This window comes from Tamandua tetradactyla, chromosome 3 (assembly GCF_023851605.1).
Source record: "Tamandua tetradactyla isolate mTamTet1 chromosome 3, mTamTet1.pri, whole genome shotgun sequence".
Lineage (NCBI taxonomy): Eukaryota > Metazoa > Chordata > Mammalia > Pilosa > Myrmecophagidae > Tamandua > Tamandua tetradactyla.
The window spans coordinates 73,429,627-73,450,750 of NC_135329.1; the positions used below are offsets into that span (position 1 = coordinate 73,429,627).

The following is a 21,124-nucleotide window of genomic DNA, read 5'->3' on the forward strand; positions in this document are numbered from 1 at the left end:
AAAATTGATTTTAGAATTAATTGGTGGGAAGAAGGTTACTCCACAGTGGGCAGGTAGAAAGTACAGCTGACCCTGCGGGAATCACAGAGAACGGGGTCAGGAAGGATGGCGTGTGGCAGAGCAGAGGCAAGGCTGTGGAAATGGGAATGCACAGGCCCCTTTTGTTAGCATTTAAAAACCAATTTTCACAGAAATTGAAATTTCACAGAAATTCAATGTCAAGACTGACATTGGACAGTCAATATGTTTTTCAATGCAATGTTGTTAGTGCAAAATGAAATGTTGGGTGATAAATGAAAGTGATTTAATATTTGATTTTGCAAAGGTGAATGCTTTAATTGACATATGTCTGGAGCTAGTCAGTTCTTAGTCAATATCTGTGTAATACTGCTGATGTAAATGGACATTGAAATGAGCAATTTGAATATGAAAGGAATAGCGCCTTTTCTTAAGTTCAAGCTTTAAGTGATGCACTGCTTTTATGCATAGTTTCAAAAAATAAAATTCGAAACAGTGCTGTTATTTTTGCACAGAGCAGAGTTTTAGATAAAGTAAGGTATTGGCATAAGCTTCTGTGTTAGTTAGATTCAGGTGTCAACTTGGCCAGGTGAGCATACCTACTCTTGTTGTTGCAGACATAAGCCAATGGTACGTGAACCTCATCTGTTGTTAATTACATCTGCAGTTGGCTGGGAGGTGTGTCTGCTGTGATGAGTGACGTTTGACTTAATTGGCTGGTGCTTAAATGAGAGAGCACAAGGTAGCACAGCCTAAGCAGCTTGGCATTCCTCATCTCAGCACTTGCAGCTCAGCCCAGGCCTTTGGAGATGCAGAAAGAAGACACCCTGGGGAAAGTTGTTGGAACCCAGGGGCCTAGAGAGAAGGCCAGCAGAGATTACCCTGTAAGAAAGAACCTTAGTGGCAAGTTAGCTGCCTTTCCTCTGAAGAACTAACAAAATAAATCCCCTTTTATTAAAAGCCAATCCATCTATGGTGTGTCGCATTCCGGCAGCTAGCAGACTAGGACAGCATCCTTCAGATATATTGTGTAAGCAATACATCTATATATCCAAAAGCCTAATGTATAGGTACATATACTCCTGAGAAATGAGTAACTCCGGTGTTTGTCCAAATATTTCTCAAGTACTGGAATTTGTATTTTCTTATCTTCCTTGACAGCACATTTACTTATTTGGAAATTTTATGTTGTTTATACTTGTTATTCAAAAGTCTGATCTACTGTAGTAAAATATGGTTTACTGAATGTAAAAATTAAGAGATGCTCATTTGCTTTAAATAAGGGACTTCCTTTATAGGTGCTCTTAAAAAAAATCAATTTTTTTTACAAAAGTAATAACTTAGTGTATTTATTAGTACATGTGTTATTAGCCTATCATATTTATTAGTCTGTATATTATCAGTATACTTATTAATATAGAATTTATTGGTATAATTTTTTTACAAAAGTAATAATTAAAAAAGCCTCAATCCTTCAAACAATTTCAATTGTGTAATTTGTTCCCAGCCTGTCTTTAAATCTGATTTTACAGTGAGTTTGCAGTGAACACATTGAGTTACTTGTTAAAGTTCCTGATGCCTGTATTTGCTTCCTCACCTCCTGTAGTGTTTACACAAATGCCATTTGCTCAGCGAGCACTGTCCCAGCTGCCCTGTGTATACTGCACATACTCCCATTTTACTGTCATCTCTCTCCTTAGTCCTTTTTCCCTTTGAACTATTTAAACAGATTCAATTGTTGATTGATTAATAATACTAGATTCCAAGTAAAAGAAGTCATGTCTACATTAAAGAAAGCATAGCAGTATGGAAATGTACTGCTATGAACTGTTTACAAAAACGTACCAAATGCTGCATGGCACCAACGACCCAGTGCTAACAGGAACGAATCTTTTAAGCTAAGTGCTTAGCACAAACTACCCATTACTGATACCAACAGAGAATATTGAAGGGACATGGAATGTTTCCTATACAAATAGTGTTTTGTGGTACAGAGTACTTTCTTCAGTCTGTTTTTGGGTGGTGGTCTTCTTGTTGATTCATCGTGGTTTCCAGAGCTCTAGGACAATCACATCTGCTGACCATCATTTAGAGGGAGAAGAAAAGCAGGGCGCAGCAGCACTCTTGGTACCAGCTGGGAAGGTGTGTTCCTGCAGGTGTCACCAGAGCTTATGCTATCTGCTCACACCATGAGGTCACTTCACAGAGCTGTGGACATTGCTTTATTTTTTTTACATGGGCAGGCACTGGGAAATGAACCTGGGTCTCTGGCATGGCAGACAAGAATTCTACCTGCTGAGCCACGGTTGCATCACCCAGGACATTGCTTTTTAAAAATACCTTCGGCTGAGCAACAGTAGAGGAGACTACTGGTTCCAGAACTGGCAGCTCATTCCAGGCTCCTGTGCAGCCACTGTGGTCCTCTTTCCTAGCTGTGTCTTGTCTATTCTTGGGAACTTTGGAACTTGGTCCCAGTGGGCCATCTAAGAATGGCCTTCATCTCTGAGGACGATCCATATGAATCTCCTTGATATGGTCCTTTGCAATGTGTCACCCAATGTGTAAGCATCGAGCAAGATTTTCCACTGCCTATTCATGCCAATGTTTCCTGTGGTGAATCACCAGGGCCCTTTGCAGTTGGAGTGTAACCAGTGAGCACTGATCTGGGGGGACATTCCTTCTCCATGTAGCACAAACAGCAGCATAGCATTGTCTTTTAAAAACCTCTGGTGCAACTACATTTGCAGTATAATACAGAGTTGGGAGAAGACTATTTTCTGCTCTTTGCTGTTTTCAAGCCCCAAATCACAATTTTGAATAGCTTCTGGATTAGCAGATTCATTGACATAAAGAATGTTGCTCACTTTCAAGTCTCTGTGACCCACTTGTCACGTGGGAGGATATTCAGCAGTTTTGGTGTAATAAACAGGACACGGCCGGCTTCTTGTTCAGAGAAATCTTTCCATTTAAGAATTGTATCCAGCAATTCCCACCCTTTCTTATGTTCTGCTACAACACGTATGTATGTTCCATCCTCATAGCCTTTAGGGTAATAATGTCTGGATGCTGTCCATGAGGAAGAAGGACTTCAATTTCTTCTCTGAGGATCTCTCTGGCTTTTATCAATAATCTTCACTGCATATTCCATGTTTGTGGTTTTATGTATCCATCACTTGCAAACAGGGCAGGTGCCTATTCCAACATTTTCTTTGACTTCATACCATCAGTAAACAGAATATGTTCTTCTGAAATGCCTGAGCAACTGAATGCACACAACTGTCTGCATAGTTTGACTTTCATCATCTGAAGTGACAGCAACAAAATAAATCTCCCAAAAAGCTGATGGACATTCATACTAGGTGGTATGCCAGGTGGATCTTAAGGAGTTTTTGTAGCAAATTCAAGATCAGAATTATTTTAGTTGCAAGTTGCCACTCTCAAAGGGGACTGGATTGCTTCTTCTGTATAATTTACTCCAGTCTATCACTGAGAAAGATGAATCTTAATTTCTTCAACTCCATCTGCTTCTAGGCCCGAACTGTTCACAGGATTCTATTTGAAAAGCATTCATGAAAGACTCCAGCCTTCAGGATTCAAAATCTGGCATCCCAAGCTTGGCTTTAAAAACCATTTTCATTGTTCGATCTTCATTCTTTTCCTTGGAGCATTTCAAACATTTACACACTCAAGGACCACCAACTAATACTCTGACATGACCTCCACAATTAGCTACTTCTACAAAAACAGTATGTCTTCTTTTCATGACCAATAGACTTTTTTACTTAATCTGTTACACCTTGATGTGACCTTTCATTAGGAAGCTTGTTTTTTTTTGTTTGTTTGTTTTAAGTCTCTATAGATTATTCCCAGGCTCTGAAGATGGTATAAAGCATGTACAAATTCAACCAAGTAGAGTTTGATATCTTTTTCTGCGAATATTGCCTTGTTGGATCAGCCTGTAAACAAATCTCCTCCCCTAAGAAAATCCAAAATAAAATACAGCTTCCCTACCTAATGCATAAAAAGCATAATGCAACTTGATAATAAAGGGATCACTGACTTCTACCAAGATATCATGTCCATTTTTGTGTGAACATGGTCTTGAACTTTGTGTGGCCTTCCTCAATACGTCTGAGCTCTCCTTGATTTTTATCACCGATAACCTCGGGTTGTTTCTCTTGCTTGTCTTTCTCACACTGTCATCTTCACGAGGGTTCCAGTACCTAGGGACAGAGTATGCACTCAGTAGACACTTGAGTGATTCAAAGGCATTTTAATATAGTCTTCACATCCCATTGTTAATGGCAAGTCAAGCATCTCTGCTGTGTTACTGTAAGTGTGGGGTCTCTGTTAGTGTAAGACATTCAGACTCCCCACCCCCAAAGGTGTTTAAAGATTCAGTTGGTAAAGCTAGACAGATCTCTGTACTTTTAAATCCATTGATTAATTAATTAATTTTTAGTAGACTGTTTTGTTAGAGAAGTTCTAGGTTTACAAAAAATTGTTCAGAAAGTATACGGAGCTCCCATAGACTGCCCTCTTCCAACCCCACCTCATGCAGTTTCTCCTGTTATTCACATCTTGCATTATTGTGGTGCATTTGTTGTAGTTGATGAACCAATATTGATATATTATTATTTGTTGAAGCCCATAGTTTATATTTGGGTTCCCTCTTTGTGTTGTACAGTTCTATGGGTATTGACCAATGCATAATGTCATGTATCTACCATTAGGATAGTTCACTGTCCTAAAAATGTTCCACCTTTTCCTCCCCCTTGTCCCTGAACCCTTAGGAAGCCCATTTATTTTTTTATTACTGCCTTGGGATGTCTCCCAGAAGACTGTTTTTTTTTTCAATCATGCCTTCTCTTCATTTCCAAAACTTTGATTCCCAGTTGCAAAGACTACAAAATGCTTAGAATTTCTTGTTTTACATAAAGTGTAATACAACCCTAGATTGTCAGAAAGCTCAATTTCTTTTAGAAATGCTACATTAATCATCTTGGCATAAAATGCACAGGTCAAAATTAATTTCACTTATAATATTTGCTTACTGGGTCCATCATTGCAGTGGATGACAAGATAATTACGTAGGAGTAGATTTTTTTTTCTGATTCCTTCCAGAGTTCTATGTGAGACGTAACAACTGTACTTTTTACATTCAAAAAAAATGTTTCTTCATAACATGTTCCCTTCTTTTTAAAAGAGAAGTCAACTATATGGCAATGTGAAAGTTATACAAGCAATTTATTACTTTATACTCACCCAGAACTGGAACTAAATAGCAGAGAAAAGAAAATGAGCATGGAAACTCTCTATATTCTTGCACTGGCTCTATTTGGTACCATAGAAATCTCTGGAGGTGGAATAACTGTGAGTATATATTTGCTGAACTCGGCTTCCTGGCTGGCCTGACAAAGGAAATATCTGATGGAAATCCCCTTTGTAGTTATTTGAATTTCTCTTTTTTTGCTCTTTTTAATTTACCACCATTTTTATCCCACATTATATAGTACCTAAAACAGATTCTCTTATCATATCCCTCACCTGCTTTTCCTTCCCCAAGTTATCAAATGGTGATAATGAGCAGCTATTGGAAGAGGATTGAAAAAGATGGAGGGATCCAATCTTGATTTTTGGTTTTCAGGAAAGTCAGCAATCCAGCTGCCATTTCTATTCTGGCTTGTTCTTTAACTACAGTATTACTTAAACAGACAAACAACTTAGGAATTGACAAGAGTAATATAAAGAATTCCTCAAGGACTTAATAAATTTATACAGAGGCATCTTCAAAAGCATGTATTATTTATCACAGTATGGTTGTGTTTTGACATAAGCACTTGATAAATAGACTAAAGGATTTTTACTTTAACAGTATTGGCTTATTTCAAATGCTTTGCACTGCAATATGGTTGAGGCTTGGTAGTGGATAAACTTGGTAGATGACACAAGACTGTACTTAGAGGTTTAAGAAAATGTCACCATTAGACCAGTGGGTTAAACCCTATTGTCATTGTAGACTTCTGTCAATAAACTTCTGTGACTTCCCTGCTTTGCAACATTTTGGTGCAGCACTTTTTTGATTTCCAAAAGATACTAGAGTGTATTCTTGTAAGAGATACCCATCAATATTCCTACATCTCCTAAAGCTATGAAATATATTCACTTGTCCCCATTAATTCTTCTGCCTCCACTGTGACAGCACATACACTTGTTGGCTTCCACCCTCTGATCACTTTGGGTGTACCTCTCAGAACTCTTTCTATGGCTTTTCATATACACAGAGCTTTTTTTTAACATTAATTGAATCAAGTTATACATATTTACAACTTTCTTTTTCTCTTAATTTATCCATCATATCTTTCCTTATTTTTACATCTATCATATTTTTGATGATGCAGTATATTCCATAATCTGGGAAGATTACATAATGATCCCCCATTGATAAACTTTTAGGATGTTTGGCTTTTACAAAAATGCGAGTGATCCTTGGATATATGTGTTTTTGTGTGCAGTTTTGAATATTTTTTAGATGAGAGAGCCCTAAGGGTGGAATTGAGTTTTGAATTTTGTTCTATATGTCCACATTACTTTTCCTGAAGGCCATATTACTCTATATTTATATAAACAATCTATGAAAATTTCCAATCTATGAATATGTCCTTTTCTACTTGGCCCCCACAACACTGAATTATAGCAATTTTCTTGGATTGTGCCAACCAAAGGGATGTCAAAGGCTTTCTCATTAGTATGATGGGTGAATTGCTAACTGTTATTAAGGTGAGCACCTTTTAATGTTTCTTCTCCAGTTTTATTAATGGGAGATGAGTTGTGTGACAGATTTTTCTTTGAGCAAAAAATGTAAAGGCCTTTGCATATCAGAGGAAAAGTAGGTGCTGAGAATTTAGAGTTTAATAATAAGGTTAATAGGCTGAAAGCTCTTCCTTTAAAGAGCATGCCAGCAGTGAGGTGGCAGAATAATTAAATATGAATTGTGTTCATATTTAACACTTTGAACATGTGGGCAAAGTTCTAAAGTTCAAACTGAGAGTGGCAGGGGTGGGTTAAGGTTTGAACCAGGTTTGAAGATTTCATGAGGTGGAAGAGGATAATGCAAATGGGAGGACCCAACAACAGTAGAGAACTGTTAGCATAGGGTGCTTTGAAAAGTGAGTTCTCCTATGTGACTCAAGAGCAGGGTCCTAAGGAGGAGGAGTGGGAGATGGGGCTGGAAAGATGCTGAGGAGCAGGCTGTAGGGTGCTTGGGGGATGGAGCCTCCTCTGGGAAGTGCAATGGGAGATCACCTTATCCTGCTCTCCTTGAAGCGTTGTTTCTTATCCTTTGTACTTAAGTATCAACTGAATATAAGATTCCATGCCTTCAGGCCCCAGTTTAGTATATAACTCTCTCTTGCTATTCTTGTGATGTTTCTTCCAGTGGGTCATTCAAATAGTGGTTTTATCTTAACCTTCTGTTCCTTCAGATGGCATCATCAGCCGAGATTGAATTTCAACCACCTTTCCATTCTTGTGCCACTCAACTGGCAATTACTTTCTTCTGTTCTCCAAGTATTTCCCCTGATCTCTGCAAGAATGTCTGAGCAGGATGTCCTAATCCTAAATCCACATTGCATTTAGGTTCAACTGCTGTTTTACTTTGTGTTTTCTATGAAACTTAACTGCAAAATGCCCAGCTAAGGCAGTTTTTGGAAATAAAATAAAGATTAAGGTGGCTGAATTTATGTAACTAAAGAAACTTCCTGAATTTTTTCTAGTAGATCATGTGCATTTTAGTGATGACAGATAAGACTTATCTTGTTTTCTACCTATTAGTGGGTTTTGGTAGTCATAGACACATCACTGATAAATTAAGGAGCTGACAGGTACAAACCCTAAAATACATACCTGGTACATCAGTATCAGCCAATGGGCTTCTCTCTTTCCTTGGGCTTACAATATGGAATTGTCTATGTGTTCCACTAATACGTTTTAAATATATATTTTGCCAGTTTGCATTTCCTCTGGCTATTGCCTAAGATCAATCTGTTTCTGTTTATAGAACTAGCAACTTCCCCCCAAAGGACAGAAACTACATCTATGGAGAAGACAATCCTAATCGTTCCTTGCAGAGGTCTATGGAGATGAAGTCAATGTTGACCTCGTTTGCTGTGGTTGTTTTACCCCCTTAGAACTTTCTTGATGAACCTGAATAAAAATGCTCTCTTGTTACTTTTTATTTTGACTTTTATTTGAAATCATTTGAAAATTTTCAACTTTTTTTGAGGTGGAGGTGTGTGATGGGGAGGCATGGTGTGACTCTTTAAAAAATAAGGTAGATGAGAGAAATTCTTTTTCCCGAGAGTTTCTCTTCTTATCTGAAATGGGTTGGTGAAAATTCTTACTTCTTTGTAGTTTTTCTTGGAAGGCAAGTCTGATAGAATATGCAGCCTTTGAATTGAGACTGCTGAGTCAGAGAGATGCCATGTTACGCCCTCACCCAGTGGCACTCTTGTGGTTGCAGATCCAGGAGACCTTGCTGGGACACCGGCTTTGGGGTCTGTTTTTATCAGAACATAAAAAGACATAAAAAGACAAGGGTGAGGAAGGTGTGAGAGTTGGTCATTGAAGGATGGCATGCAGGAAGGATTAGAGATGCAAAAATTCATTTAAAAGGAGCTGGCGAGTCATAGGTGACAGAATTTATGAAGCATGCCTTCCTTTCTGCTCTTTGCCTCTGACAGAGTTCTGTCCACCAGTCCTACTATTATGACACCGACCACTACTTCCTGGGGTGAAGGGACTCTCTCAGTTCATGTAATGAACATCAGCTTGGTGCCAGGTGCACCAGGTTCAGGGATAAGGAATATCCCTGTTTGAGCTCAGTGTGGTAACTAGATGTGTAAACAGATGACCAGCACTTAACCCCTTGTGTTGAGGTTTGTAGAGTTACGAACTGAGTGCTGTGGTTGTCAGCACTCTGCTAGGAGAGTTAAGGACAGCTTCAGAGACGAGGAGGGGCCTGATGCAGGTTTTTAACTAATTCATACCAGATTTGATGAGGTGCATGTTTGTGGGATGAGGCGAGCAGCTGTAACAAACCCACAATGTTTATTGGCTCAAACATGACAGGCTGGGCTTTCGGCTCACAGAGCATCAAAATGGCCCAGCAGGTAGCTCAGTTCTGAGGAGTTATTTGGCCCCCCAGGGCCTTTCTGGGGTTGCCATGTTTCTCCACATCAAATTGGGGAAAGGGTGGATGTGTGGAGGGAGAGCGGCAGAGGCAGGAACTGGTCTAACCACTGTTCTAGTATCCTAGGGCTGCCGTTAACAAAGTACCACAAATGGAATGGCTTGAAACAACAGCAGTTTCTTGTTTCACAGTTCTGGAGGCCAGAAGAAACTGGAGAGTCAAGGCATCAGCCCAGGGCTCTGCTCCCTCTGAAGGGGAGAATCTATTGCATGCCTCTCTCTGGCTGCTGGCAGGGGCACTCTGGGAATCCGTGTGATTTCCTAATTCAGTCATCATCTGGCCTTCTCTGTGTCTGTCCATGTTCAATTCTCCCCTTCTTAAAAGAACACCAGGCATATTGGAGTAGGGCTCGCACTCATTCAATCTGGTCTCATCTTAGCTAATAATGTCTTCAAAGACCCTATTTCTAAATAAGGTCAGTTTCATAGGACTGGGGGTTAGGACTTGAAAATGTCTTTTTTGGGGGACGAAATTCAACCCAAAAAACCAGCTTGGCTCAGGCTTGGCTCGCATCAGTCTGTGCATGGTAGCATTAGAAAGATGCACTTACAAGCAAGGGTAGCTGGCAATTTCACTCCAGACCGTGGAAAGGTTACTGACAGAGAGCATTCACCATTATATCAGGGGAAGAAAGGGACTATTTTCTAAACAGGACATACTGTGTGTTCATTGTTTGGAAGGATTCCCCAAATCCTGGAATAGTATTTGCTTTCAAAGAGAAAAATCAGACAGCTGGATAGACAGATGGAGGAGAACTTATTCTTCACTCTGTGCCCGTTGGTTCACCTTGACTGTTTCCTTTAATGTGTATTAATTATTGAAGAAACCAGTGTAATTAAAAGACTACCAAAACTGTGTGAAATTCTATGGATATCAGTGAATTTGGTCTTTTTAGGGATGCAAGCATTTCTCATATTCTAGGGTGAAGTAGTAGCAACAAGAGAAGTCATGCCCTGTCTTTTGCTGAGGGGTTTAGACTCCCTCTTGGAGGCCAGGAGGGGCCTGAGGTTGTTAGGCAGCTAGTGTTACCATGGGGGCTGGAGAGGCAGAGCAGGTGGTGACGAGGAGGGGCACTATTTGGGCAAGAGTAGCAAGCCACGTGATGGTCCAGGCTGAGACAGTGGGAACCTGAAGTAGATGATGGCAGTGGGAACTGGGTGGAGGGGCTGCAGAGTTAGGGAGCTTTATTAACTCTCTAAGTTGCTAGTTAAATAAGTTAATGAGAACTTAGTAAACATTGCCTTAGAGGCAGAAAATCTCCGATGGCTATGATGTTTGTGTTCTGAGAGCTTAACTGTACAGCTTATTTGATGGGGAAAAGCAAACAATTCAGTGGGGGATTTAGAGAGTTGAAGGAACAACGGGGGCTTCCAGGTACAAAGGCCCAGTAAGCAGCTAGAAATGTGAGCTCATGTTCATAAGAAAGGTTTAGGATCGAGATGAGCTTGGATAAGAATGGCCTCATCTGGGGTGAATGTGGGGCCTAAGAAGGGACCTGACGTAAGAACTGTGGGAAACCCTGACAGGTGAGCAAGAGCCAGAGGGGAGAACCTGTGTGGGAGGAAATGAAGAGAACATCAATGGCAAGAGGGAATCTTGGGGCAGAAACTTCTAGAAGCAAAAACAAAAGGTGGGGGATACTTCATAAGCCAGATGCTGCAGAGAGTGTTGACAGGAAAAGTAGTTGTGGACCATTTGATTTGGTAGGTAAGGAGTCATCACTGATCTTGAGGCGACCAATTATAGAAGATGCTCACAGAAGGTCACTGTGGTGGGGTGAGAAATGACTGCCTGGTGGTTAGATGTGAGGACAGTTTGAGATACATGTAATTTTTATCTGTCTCTTGGTTATTTTGATCAGATACCATCTGAGTGGACCAGAAAACCTCAATGTCATTAATTATACATGTTTTCTGTAAAAAGATTTTAATTGATGAGTTCTAATGGTGACCTTTACTTTGAATCAATCTTATACAGTCATGATGGAATGGCAATTGATTTTTTTTCCTTGAGCTCTAGAAAACATCCTGAGTTTATCTGAGATACAGTTTTAATTCTAGCTTGATTTCTTCTAATTAAGCAATAATCTTGCTTTAACATGGAGTGCTATGTAGTAAATGTAAGTGTTGCTTTTTTGAAGTTTAACTCTTTATTGAAATAGAACCTAAATGCAGAAAAGTACATGATCACTTTAACATTTTTTAATATTTGTATTGTTATAATTCACATATATAAAATTCACCTTTCTGAAGTGTACAATTCACAGAGTCATGCAATCATTACTGCTGTCTGATTCCAGAACATTTTCATCATCCTAAAATGAAACCTTATACCCATTAAGCAATCACTATCCATCCCCCTCTCTCCCCAACCCCTAGCAACCACTAATCTACATTTTGTCTATAAGTATTTGCCTGTTCTGGACATTTCCTATAAGTGGGATCATACGATATGTGAATGTTTGTGTCTGGTTTATTTATTTTAGCATAACGTTTTCAAGGTTCACCCATCTTTTAGTAGATATCAGTGCATCATCCCCTGTTTATGGCTGAATAATATTCCATTATGTGAATATGAATATGCCACTTTTTTTTTTTTTTTTTTTTTTTTTTTTTTTTTTTTTTTTTAAGGAAAGACAGAGAGAAGGAAGGAAGGATAGAAGGAAGGAAGAGAGGAAGAAAGGGAAACATCTTTTAAACATTTTCTTGTTTTATTGTATTTTGTTTCTCCGTTTTCGTTACATGGGCTGGGGCCGGGAATCGAACCGAGGTCCTCCGGCATAGCAGGCAAGCACTTTGCCCGCTGAGCCACCGCGGCCCGCCCAATATGCCACTTTTTGTTTATCTGCTTTTTGTTTATCCATTATCAATTGATGACCATAATTGCTTTTAAACATGCTTTCATTTGAAAGACTGGGGCCTTGGTTTTTGTACGGGAGGACTGCCATGGCCCTGTGGAGAAGGGTGCACACTCAGCCCAGCCCCATCAGGATGTCAGCTCAGGGGCAAGGGGAAGGGGCAGCTCTGTGTCTAACCCACTCTCTAGGGAATAGAATGTTTCTGGGACCCCTAAGATAGAGCAGAACCTCCAGGCAAGGTATGCTAGTTGACTTTCTTTCCTTGGAACTCTTTAGGTTTGCATGAACATGGAGTGAGCTCTTTCTCGTGGTGAACACAGGCTGCCTTAATTTAAGAGCTTTGGGGATTCCCAAATGTATATACATGTGGGAGAAACTGGCATGTGTGGAGAGCAGCAGGTTGGATTTGTGTAGCCTTTTCTTTATCACCTTGTTTCACCTGTGGGTGATGGTGAGAGACAGGAGAGGCAGCCACAGAACCATCTATTCTTTGGGCCCTAAATACTCCTTTTGGGGTCTGGGCACCTGTTCCATGCTGGGGCACCTTGAAATTCCTGTGTGTTAATCTGTTGGAGGCTGGTAGAAATGTATTACCAGAAAGTGAAAAGAGCAGAAGGCTTCTGAACTGTAGGAGATTTTGACTACAGGAAATCTTTAATTATATAGTCAATTGAATAACATGTGACTGCATCTCCTGGGAGAGAGAATCAGTAAAGTTTAAGTTTTGTTTTTTATCAGCATGATCTTTTGGGGGATTTTCCCTTTTGAAATCATCTAATCTCAAGTTTGATGTAATCCATCCCTGGTGGGAATGTTGTCAAAATTGATGGGATATTAATTGCTTTTTCTTGGGTTGGATTTTCTGTTCATTTTGAGTTTTATTTGTGCAGTTAATGGATCTTGTGGGGTTTTGCCTCCACTGAAAATATACGCATGATGAATTATATTAAATTGTGTCTCTCCTCTTCTTTAATTTACTTAAGCGGTCTGCACAAGGAAAGTATAGACTATTAATTTTAATAACTGTGATTGGATCAGAATCGTATTTATTCTCCCCCTAACTTTATCTTAGACTGACGCCTAAAATGATATCATGTTTACAGTGTTATCATTTTAATGGTTTTATACAGTTAAAGCAAAACAAAACAAAACAAAACAAAACACAGAACTGCCAATAGGTGTGTGCAGCTTTTCTGACCAATTTTAAACTGTTAGCAATGTGTTATTGGTTCCTGGCCATAAAACTTGATATTAGCACTGAAGATTTTAAATTTAGTTTAAGTGGAGTTATGATAGCTTGACTTTGAATGTGTCCTGCCAGCTTCCCAGACAGGACCTGCATCAGTTGGTGAATTCAGAACAATATTTTATGGTCTTGATATTGCTGCTGCTGTCTTAACTTTTATATAATGAAAATGTCAAGTGTTTGTATATTTTACTTCCCTCTGCCCCAGGGATGTGTTTATGTAAAGGTATTTTATGACTTTTCAATACTAGATCATAGACCTATAAAATCAGCCATCAAAGCCTTTGAAGCTGTGGTACAGTGAGGAAAGCAGTGCAAATAAAATTAGTATGACTTTTAAAGCACAGCTTTTCCTGCTACTGTTAGAGATAGTGTTTAGCATTTTAAAAAGATTCTTGATGGTAGAAACCTCACCATCCAACCAGATTAGAGAACCATGTATGTATGTTTTTTTAAAAGATTCTTTATGGTAGAAACCTCACCATCCAACCAGATTAGAGAACTATGTATGTATGTTTTTTTTTAATTAAAAAAATTTTTAAACATAAACATGAACATTCTCACCATATGATCATTCCATTCTTGGTATATAATCAATAGCTCACAATATCATCACATAGCTGTATATTCATCACCATGATCATTTCTTACAACATTTGCACCAATCAGAAAAAGAAATAAAAAGAAAAAAGAAAAACACTCATATATACCATACCCCTTGCCCCTCCCTCTCATTTACTGCTCGTATTTCCATCTATCCAATATATTTTAGCCTTTGTTTCCCCTATTTTTTCCTATACCCCTTACCCCTCCCTTTCATTGATCACTAGCATTTCAATCTACTAAATTTATTTTAACATTTGTTCCCCCTGTTATTTATTTATTTTTAATCCCTATATTTTACTCATCTGTCCATACTGTAGACAAAAGGAGCATCAGACACAAGGTTTTCACAATCACACAGTCACATTGTGAAAGCTACACCATTATACAATCATCATCAAGAAACATGGCCACTGGAACACAGCTCTACATTTTCAGGCCATGTATGTATGCTTTAAGTCAGAATTACAAATGGATTTTAAGGAAAATATATTAAGAGGAACTCCTGCTTTATCTGCAATTCAAAGAATTGGTAAGAAGAGAGGTTGAGGAATTAAGAAATTTTAAACAAGTTTATATTCTGGAATATTTATAATTCCCTGAAGGATTCTTCACCATTGGGCTAAATCCATGATGGCCTACCTTTAAGATATAGATCACTATATATTGATGATGAGATAAGGCAGTCTTTATCAGTCCCATGTTAACAAGGCATTTTTGCAAATACAACGTTTACTAGAAATGAAAATAATCCTTCACATTTTAATATTTTTCTAATCTTAAAATGTGTTCATTTTAGAAAATATGAAAACAGGAATAGGAATAAAAAAGAGATATGTCATCCATAATCTTAAAGCCCAAAGAAGGTAACTGTTATTAACATTTGGTGGTATTTTCTCTAAAAAGAAAAGTGAATTTAAAATGTTTGCTTTCACCAGTTTGCTATATTTGTTGTTTTTCATAGTCACAATATCGTTTTCAAATCTTAAATCAATGAATGTCTCTGGGGTATTGTGTGATCCTTAATTGATTTTTTTAAGATAATACATGTTATTTATTTTTAATACTTTTTAAATTGTGAAATAAATATACAAAATATATTTTTTGTGGCAATACATTTCTAAATATATTTTAACAAGTAGTTATAGAACAGATTTTAAAGTTTGGTATGGGTTACAGATCCAGTTTTTTCATTTTCCCTTCTAGCACCTCCAAGACACTGGACACCAAAGGAAATATCAATATACTGATTCAGCAGTCATACTCACTTCTTAAATCCTGCCTTCTCTGTAATACTCCTATACTCCTCCTTGTCTTTTTTTTGTGGAAAATAACGTATACAAAAAGCAATAAATTTCAAAGTATATTGCTACAATTAGTTGTAGAACAGATTTCAGAAATTGGTATGGGTTACAATTCCACAATTTTAGGTTTTTATTTCTAGCTGCTCTAAGGTACTGGAGACTAAAATAAATATCAATATAATATCAGCACTAATACTCATTTGTTAAACCCGAACTTCTCTGTATAACTCCAACATCACCTTTGATCTTTCTCTGTAGGGGTATTTGGGCTATGCCTGTTCTAATTTTTTCATGTTGGAAGGGACTATCAATAATATGGGATAGAGGAATGGAACTAGTTGATGTTCTGGAAAGGCTGGCCCCTCTAGGATTCAGGACTTATCTGGACCAGGGACCCATCTGGAAGTTGTAGATTTCTGGAAAGTTACCCTAGTGCATGGAGCCTTTGCAGAATCTTATATATTGCCCTAGGTGTTCTTTAGGATTGGCAGGAATGGCTTTGATTGGGGTTTGCGAAGTTATGATAGGTAGCAATGTCTAACTGAAGCTTGCATAAGAGTGACCTCCAGAGTAGCCTCTCGACTCTATTTGAACTCTCTCAGCCACTGACACCTTATCTGTTACACTTCTTTCCCCCCTTTTGGTCAGGATGGAATTGTTGACCCCACAGTGCCAAGGCCAGACTCATCCCTGGGAGCCCTCTCCCATGCTGCCAGGGAGACTTTCACCCCTGGATGTCAATATCCCACAATTGTGGAGAGGACAATGGTATCACTTGCAGAGTTGGGCTTAGAGGGAGAGGCCAGATCTGAGCAAAAGGAGAGATCTTCTGGAGGTGACTCTCAGACATACCTATAGGTAGGCTAAGCTTCTCCACTACATACATAAGCTTCACAAGAGCAAACTTCAAGATCAAGGGCTTGGCCTATTGATTTGGGTGTCCCTAATGTTTGACACAGTATTCGGGGTGTCCCCAGTAATCAAGTTTAATAGTTCCATTGTTTTTTCCTATCCCTTGAGGGGCTTTGCCAATACTATTTTTTTTTAGTAATTAAAAAAAATTTTTTAAAAACATAACAAAGAAACACAAACCTTCTTAACATATGATCATTCCATTCTACATATATAATCAGTAATTCACAATATCATCACATAGTTGCATATTCATCATCATGATTATTTCTTAGAACATTTGCATCAATTCAGAAAAAGAAATAAGAAGACAACAGAAAAAAATTCATACATACCATACCCCTTACCCCTCGCTTTCACTGATCACTAGCATTTCAATCTAAGTTTATTTTAACATTTGTTCCCCCTATTATTTATTTTTATTCCATTTGTTTTACTCATCTGTTGATAAGGTAGATAAAAGGAGTATCAGACACAAGGGTTTCACAATCACACAGTCCTTAATTGATTTTTTAACATTGTATTTTGAAATAATTTCAAACTTAGACAACAGTTGCAAAAATAATACAAAACCCATATGGAGAACTCCAACATACTGCTCTATCCAACTACCCAGATCCACCAACTTTTAGCATTTTGCCACATTGGCTGTGTCATTCTATTTATCCATCTGTCTGTCTGTCATTTCATCTGTCTTTCTCTCTCCTTTTCTTTCATTTCTTTATTCCTATCTATTCTCTAAACATTTGAGAGTAGGCTGTATATATCATGCTCCTTGGATATTTAATACATCCATGTACATTTCCTAAGAACAAGATATCTTTATATATATATAATTTTTTAATTAGAGAAGTTATAGATTTACAGAAGAATCATGCAGAAAGTAAGGCATTCCCTCAGACACACAGTTTTCCTATTGTTAACACTATGTGTTGGCATGGTACTTTTGTCACAATTGGTGAAACAATATTATCATAGTTATACTATTAACTATAGTCCATAGATTACATTAGGGTTCCACTGTTTGTGTTGTACACTTCTATGTTTTTTTCACATTTTTATTCTAACATATATCCAACCTCCAATGTCCCATCTTAACCACTTTCAGATATACAGCTCAGTGGCATTAATTGCATTCCCAATGCAGTGCCACCATCACACTATCCATTACCAAAACAGTTCCATCACCTCCGACAGAAGCTGTATCAGTTAAACGTGAACCCCCAGCCCCTCTGTGCTAAATCTTCAGAGGAGGAGGAAGGTTCTGCATAAATATCTTGCTAGGGAGCAATAGGTTCTATCAGGTGGTCTTCTATAAGAGTCTTTGCTGTGTTGCCATCATGTTCAAAGACAATTCTGTCATTGCCTTTGATACTAGGCTGGCTTTTGGAACATCACATGATTTTTTTTTTTACCACTTGTTTTTAGATTTTAACTGGAGACATTTCCCATGTATGGATTTGTTAGATATATTGAGTTTTGAGACTGAGTTATTCTATAAAAATGTCAGCCAAAAGCCTTTTTACTGAGAGATCTTTATAGTCTATAAAGTTTGAGTATTAAAGTCCAAGAGACGTTTCATGAGGGTGTTTAAGCTCTGTGGTGCATGTGGCCCCATTGGCTCCCTTAGCCCAAGTGGCACAGTGATGGCTCTTGCAGACGTAACTTAATTCTGTCTGCAGATGCAGTTAAATGGCAGGCGTCCTACGGGATGATGGAGAAGCCTGGGTCCTGGGCTCAGCTCTCCCTGTAACCTGCTCACAGCTTCTAGGAATGAATACTCAGGTGTTATTCAGGAATAAAGCAAGCCCAGGAGGCTGCCTGTCCATTAGGACATGGCATGGGCTACCACTATTCATGTCCCCAATTTTTTCCTTTGCAAAGTTGGTAAGTGAAATTTTGTTTTTTCACTGAAGTCATTCTGCCTCACCCTATATAACTCTCTACTGTCTGTCCTAGGTTTACTGTACTCAGGAGCTGTGCTTTACACCAGGTTAATTAGCACAGGACAGCATCAGGGCAAAATGTAATTCTCCCCAGATTATCATAGTATTAAGGGACCTTGAGCTCCCTTAATACTTAGGAGCCTGTGAGAGGTTACTGCTGCCCTGTCTTCACGCACCGGGCATGAAAGCCTGAGCACCATGCCTCCGACTCATGCCTGGAGACAATTTTGCTCCATAGGTAACAGATAATGTCTACTAATTTTAAAAAACATATATATATATATATATATATACACACACATGCAGCATACACAAGGAATGAGTGAAGGAGGATGATAAGAGCAGCAGTTTGGGGGGCAGATGCTTGGCCTATTATTAGCAATTCTCTAGTTCCATACAGTCTAGCTATGGATTATAGGTCCTACAGCTTAAAATGAAGGAAAAATGATTAGATGATTATTTAGGGATTTTGTTTTTTTCTTTGTGTACATTTTAGCCAGTTATAGTTCAAATATGTTGAGATCCCTGAAATAGCTTTTTGCATTAAAAATATTTAGATGAAAACTTAAGGCAAATTAAATGGGCTGTAGACAACAAGAAACCCTGCAGTTATATATGAAAATGGTCTAATAATGTTCTGTAGTGTTGGAATAGGTTGTTTGCCTCAGTGTCACCAAAAGGAGAACTGCAGGCTGAAAACTATAAGCCTCTGATTGGTGAACATCATGCTCATATTACTTTAAAATTACCTTTTTTTCCTCCAAATTTGTTTTCATTCTATTTCTTTTAGTTTAACTATCATGCCAGATTACTGCTAGGTTTTTAATTTGCTATTGCAGTTTAGAATTGTGAGTGTAGTGGCTGATGAAGTATAGCAATCTAAAGAAAGTAAATTGACTTCTGAATTTCTGGGCAACTTCTTTTAACTGGGGAAAGTTATAAATGTTGACAATTATAGTTGGGAGAAGAACCTAAAACACTGTTTGTCAGGACATATTGCTTTTGACAACTGAATGTATCGGTACTTACCTTACAGTGGGAACATGTCAGGGACTTGAACCCAGAAGAATTGACAGGTTATGGCAACTTCATGTGATGAGAGAATGGCTTCTTCCTTGGTGTGGTCTTGTACTGGCCTCTCCATTGAGTCATTTACCAACCTGGATGGAAACTTCTGATTCAGGTTGTTGCCGCCTAAATTCAAATGGGATTCTTTCAGATGCACTTCATAGTATTATCGGATGACCGAGAAAATTACCATAGTAAACAAGTACCCACCACTGCAACGTCCTGCTTTGTATATACATGTTTTCAACAATTAGGCTAGGTTGGTTTATTTACAGTTAAATTTCATCCTGAGAACTGTGAGATAGACTAATACTTTTCTTGAGTCCTACTATGTGTAAAAAATGAAATGAGATCTACCAAATAAAATTTAATTTCCAATTTGAAAAGCCATGATCAATCTTCACTTCAGATGGAATTGTATATTTATTTTAACATTGAAAGTCTCCCAGGCAAAGAGAACATTACTGGGACAATGGAAAAATTGGAATATGGACTGTGGGCTTCATATCAATGCTGATGAACTTGGTGGATATGCTTAAGGTAGTTATGTAAGCAAGTGTCCGTGTTCTCAGAAAATGTACATGGAAATGATAAGTGTCAGAGGAGAAGATTTTCTAAATCTCTCAAAGATTTAGAAAAAGATAGATAGACTGACAGATGACAAAGAGAGAAAGAGGGAAAGATAGACAACACATAGCGATGGATCAGTAGACACATAGATGAATAAATAGAATGATATAAAATTGTGGCAAAATGCTAATAGTTGATAAATCTGTGTATCTGGAAGGGGGATGCATTGAGTTGCTTATTATTTTTGCAACTTTTGTCTAAGCTTGAAATTATTTAAAAATTAAATGTCAAAAAAGTCTTCTGTAAAGACATACTACCATTTCCTTGAGCTATAGTGAAGGACTAATACGGGCTTTATTGGATTTTCCCCCTTTTGGGGGCTTTGCAAATGATAGAAACACTTCCTTACAAAATAAGAAAGAAGGATAATGAGTTAATTTCAGGTAAAGGTAATTTGGAAGAAGAGAGCGCTGTCGTTCTAAGTGTGTAATGTTAATGAGTCATAACTTCACAAGCACTTAAAAATAACCAAACCTGCATAAGGAATGTAGTGTATATATATCTATCCATCTAATCAATCTAAACTGTACTTTACGGGGTCAATGCCAACATTATAATCCACCCCTCCCCATTCCCTATCCTCATTCACATTTAAAATTTTTGCTGCCTTACCTCTCTCCTTATAGAACACTCTATAATTTACTAGTTTACTTTGTGTATTGCTTCTCATTTCCTCTAGAGCATAAGCTCTCTGAGGGTAGGAGCTGCTGTCCATTTTGCTCCTTGCAGTATCCCCAGTGCCTAGAAGGATGCCTGGCACATAAGAAGTTCTCAGAAAATATCTGTTGAATCATACGATACTTCCAGTCAAATAGACCCCCTCAATGACAAGTGCATTTGGGATATTTTATTTCTCACATCTTTCACTTTAGAGATTTAACTTATATAAAGTATTTAGCTCAATGAATTTGTATGCAGCTACATACCTGTAACCAGAATCCAAATAAAAATGTAAAATATTTCCATTAGCCCTAGAACGGTACATAATTCAACTTACCACACAGATGCAATCACTGTTCTGATTTTGATCACTCAGATTTGTTTGCCTTTGAATGTCATATAAATGGAATTCTCCAGTAGGTACTTTTGTTTCTGGCTTTCTTCACAGAAACCTTTGTGAGGTTTGCTGATGTTGTTGTGTGTACCATTTCTTTTTATCACGGTGTAGCATTCCATGGTGTAACAGATCATAATTAGTTTGTTCCCCTGCTGATGAAAATCTGGGTGGTTTTCACTTTCTTTCCTAAGAATAAAAGTCTTGTTTGCATTTTTGTGGCCATGACTTTTCAT

The 21,124-nt window shown here is 38.1% G+C and overlaps 1 pseudogene; it reads right to left on the reverse strand.

Annotated features, from left to right (window-relative positions):
• Positions 1-2,461: 2,461 nt before the first annotated feature.
• LOC143675619 (ribosomal protein S6 kinase alpha-3 pseudogene) lies at positions 2,462-3,318 on the reverse strand (annotated as a pseudogene).
• Between the last annotated feature and the right edge of the window lie 17,806 nt (positions 3,319-21,124).